The following is a 4,537-nucleotide window of genomic DNA, read 5'->3' as shown; positions in this document are numbered from 1 at the left end:
TGCAATTAATAATAAATTTTAAATAAAAGAAAGAATGAAAAAAAAAGAGTGAGGATGGCACAGGACAGGGCAAGGTTCAAATCTGTTGTTCACAGCAACTCTGAGTTGAAGTCAACTCAACAGCACTTAACAACAACTTCCATAAGACACGAGGGTTTTACCTCTTAAATCTACACTACATAAAAGAGGATTTTTATTCCAACCTGAGAAATTCCACTTTGCCTCCCTAATATTTCCTTGCCACTGTGATTAGCTAGCTAATATCTCACTCAAATAAAACTTGTTGCAGAGGGCCTGTCTCAGAGGGGCTGCTCAGGGAAGGTGATGTGTGAGAGTTTCATGACTAATACTCCTGGGATAGAAGCCTGAGCACACTGGGATCCTGGGGGAGTAAAGGTACCTCCAAAAGATCACATTGGTTTCCACTTTCTGCCTGTGGTAGGCAATCCCACAAGACAGATTTTCCCCTCCAGCATTTTGCAACATTTTCTGAGATTTGGAATAAAGGCAAGGGCTGCTTGGTGATATTTTGTGTATGACACATTACTGGTGCTGACTTTATGACATCATGTCGTCTTGTTTCCAGTTAGAGCAGCTCAATGTGCCTGCCCTGTACACCCCACCTCTGTGAGTCACTGTTTGATACATTGTCCAGGAAATGCAAAATGATGCTCATCTAGAAACTCAAGATTCATGAAACTGAGGCTTCAACCCCAGGGTGGAAAAGAAAAGAAGCTCTTGGGAGGGGGAGGAATTCAGCTCTGGCTTTTCTTTTCATTTTGTTTCTCAGTTTATTTTTGGCATTTTTTAAGAGTTTAGGGCCCTCCAGGAGATTGCAATTTATAAAAAAGTGATCTAAGTAGTTATTGTTTCTGAAATTTTATCTGCCTCACCGCAGAAGATCCTTTTCTATCAACCAAAACTTTTTATTAGGAACAGCTATGTTAACTCACATCGTAAGAAACTTCTTAATAAAAAATAACTACACATATATGCACATTATACCGTATGGTTACCAGAAACAATTGGCTAAATGAGTTCCAATGGTGCCTAGGAATCCTGCCATAGAAAACAATGTTGATAAGTCAGTTGCTATTGAGCTGATTCTAACTCATGACAACCTACGTGTTGCTGGTAGAACTGTGCTCTGTCGGGTTTTCAAGGTTAAGGCCTTTCAGAAACAGCCTTGCTCCTGAGGTGTCTCTGGATGGATTCAAACCCCTAACCTTTCACTTACCAGCTCAGCACTTAATCAAATATATGACACAGCAACTACAACACAGAGCGATCTTGAAATATATGCACATTTAGTGGATTTGAAGGTGATAGAATAAGTAAAATATCAAGGATAATCTACTAAAGAGAAAAATTCTGCCTCATGCAATTACTTGCAACCTGGAATATTAAGTCATGTTCTAGATGGCAACAACAACAACAAAAAAAAAGGTATTAAAATGTAAAATTCTTTCCTCTTCTGCCTATACCTTCCAGTAAATAAAAGAAATTAAGTTAAGTGGCCTAGTGGTAATAAAATGTGCTGCAAACACAAAGGCACTTACTTGATTTGAATCTACCAGCTTTTTCATGGAAGAAGAATGGGCAATCATGTCCTTCTGTGCTATGCTGCCTCTGAAAAACCAGCTAGGAGTTGGTTCTGACTACATGGCATACAACAACAACAACAAGACATCCAGTGGGCAAAACCAGGAGGACAATACAGAAATGGGAGAAATTAATTAAGCCAAGGTTAACACAGATAACAAGGATAAAATCTCCTTCTGGCAATGTTGGCCTTTACAAATCAGTCCATAGTATTTCTGACTCCTGAAGCTTAAGACATTGGGACAGCCAAATAAATTAGCAACAGCCCAGACTCCCCAGGGTAAAGAAGTAATCAGCCAGAGAATCACACAATGTCTCAGAAAACAAGATCTTTATCCTGGGATGTACTGTTAACATGCAGGACAGCATTGTTTGGAGGGTTTTTTAATGTTTTGGACCACAATCTAGTTAAGTTCAAAGGAAATGTGCCCCATTAAGGATATACTATGAGTTCCATGAGCTCTGGCATCCTAGTGGCAAGAAGCTGCACTGCAATAAGTAATCTCCTCCCTGCAATTAACTGCATCTGAAAACCCACGGGTGGGTCAGCTATGGCTTGGTTCCAACTCTTCAGTACACAACAGTTGACCAGCTTGGCTGCTAACCTGAAAGTTGGAGATTCAGTCTCACATAGAGGCACCTCTGAAAAATCAGCCCTTGAAAACCCTACAGAGGGAAGTTCTGTTCTGGCAAGCCTAAGGTAGCCAAGGATCAATTCAACAGCAACTGCTGGTGGTGGTGGAGTCCATGGAGAAGCCACCCTGGGGAATCACTGTAACAGCAAAGAAACCTCTGGAACCATCAAGGGTTTGGAGGTCTAATGACAAGTAAAACTCAGACACGCAAATAAAACCCAGAAGAAGTTTCGTTCTACATCTTCTTGTCTTACAACGTGGAAAAATGAGGACCACTCATTCCCATTCACATGGCCAGAGAATGAAGTCTTGCAAAAGTACCTCAAGGTCACAGATACATGGGCTTTCTTTGACTTCAATGCTAGAAAACAGAATGCAGAATTAGCAAGTGAGAAAATGAGTCAGGAAGTTAACTTCTTAAACTCCAAGTCTAAGATACATGAAGCAATTTTAAAAATATCAAACAAGGAACTCAACATTTAATTGACCCTTGAATTTTGTGGTTCCTAGCCAGCTTGCTGAGGTTGTAAATCACATGGGAGGAGATTGCTCACCTTTATCCTGATGACCCCGTTAAATTTGGTGGACTCCAACCGCCAGACGAAGCCCGTGGTTGAGCAGAACAACTCCCTGCAGACTGTGCCACCAGTACTGAGTTCCTAGTTAGTAGAAGCAAGAGGGGAAAGTATTGTTGTTGTTGTTGTTAGGTGTCATCAAGCTGAGTAGACCTGAACAACAGACCTGAATGCTGTACTATCTTGTGCCATCCTCATCATCTCTGATACACTTGAGCCCATTGCTGCAGTCACCATGTCAATCTACCTCTTTGTGTGTCTTTCCCTCTTTTGGCAACCCTCCACCTTTCCAAGCATGATATCCCTCTCCAAGGAAAGGCCTCTCCTAGCAAAATGCTCAAAATATATGAGCTAAACCCTTGCCATCCTTGCCTCCAAGGAGCACTCTGGCTGCACTTTTCCCAAGACATATTATTCATTGTTTTTGGCAATCCATGACATATTCAGTGTTATTCTCCAACACAATTCAATAGTAGTCATTCTTTTTCTTTTCCAGCTCTCAGTTGCACAGTAAGTAACTGAAAAAAAGAAAAGAAACAAAACCCCACAAACTTATGGCCTGAGTCAGGCACACTTTACTCTTCAAACCAACATTATCACTCTTTGGTATTTGCAGAGGTCACTGACATGTGTGTCCTGATCTCCTGACTGCTAGTACTAAGGGTGTTGATTTTGGATCCAAGGAAGATGAAATCATTGTCAGTTTCAATCTTTTCTCCATCTATCAGAATGTTGCCTATTGGCCCAGTGGTAAGGACCTTAGTTTCTCCTCATTTTCAGCAAGCAAGGTTGTGTTATCTGCAGGTTGTTGATGAGTCTTTCTCAGTTCCTTATACCACATTCTTCTTCATAGAGAATGCGTACTCCTGTCTTTCCAGAAGATTCACAGGTCTTTCTTGCACAGAACCACTGGGTATATGTTAACTACTAAGCTTTACATTAGCAGTCAGGTACAAACTGTTTATGTACAAACTGAGTGAGTACCAACTCATGAGTACCCTATATACACAAGTAGGAAACGCTGCATGGACCTGCATCATGATGGGTGATCATCACTATGTTTGAGCTCATCGTTGGAGTCATTATCCCAACCCATATCCTTGAGGTTCCTCCTCTTTTTTTTTTTTTTGCTGTCCCTCAACTTTACCAAGCATAACATCCTTCTCCAGGGACTGACCATTTCTGATAACATGTCCAAAGCATGTGAAATGAAATTTTGCCATCCTCACTTTAAGAAGTATTCTGACTGCACTCATTCCAAGACATATTTATTCTTTTGGCAGTCAGTCCATGGCATATCCAATATTCTTCAACAATACCATAATTCAAAAGGATTCATTTTCTTAGCCTTTCTTACTTATTACCCAACTTTCACATCCACAGGAGACAATTGAAAATCATGTTTTGGATTAGGCACCCTTCATCCTGAAAGTGACATTATTGCTTTTTAAAACCTCAAAGATGTCTTTAGAAGTAGATGTGCCCAAGGAAGTACTTCATTTGATATTATGAGTGTTTCTATCTGGGCATTAATTATAGGTCTAAGAAAAATAAAATCTCTAACTACTTCAATCTTTTCTCTATTTATCACGATGTTATTTATTTGTCCAGTTGTGAAGATTTTTGCTTTCTTTTTTTTCTATAATTATATTTTATTAATTTTCATAAACATTTACAGAGATTTTGGGTTTCCATTCATTCATTGTTGCACTATTCTCTCTACCC

The sequence above is a fragment of the Elephantulus edwardii genome, unplaced genomic scaffold (genome assembly GCF_000299155.1).
Source record: "Elephantulus edwardii isolate Elephantulus edwardi_28Jun2011 unplaced genomic scaffold, EleEdw1.0 scaffold00008, whole genome shotgun sequence".
NCBI classification, from domain to species: domain Eukaryota; kingdom Metazoa; phylum Chordata; class Mammalia; order Macroscelidea; family Macroscelididae; genus Elephantulus; species Elephantulus edwardii.
This window is presented reverse-complemented; position numbering follows the sequence as displayed.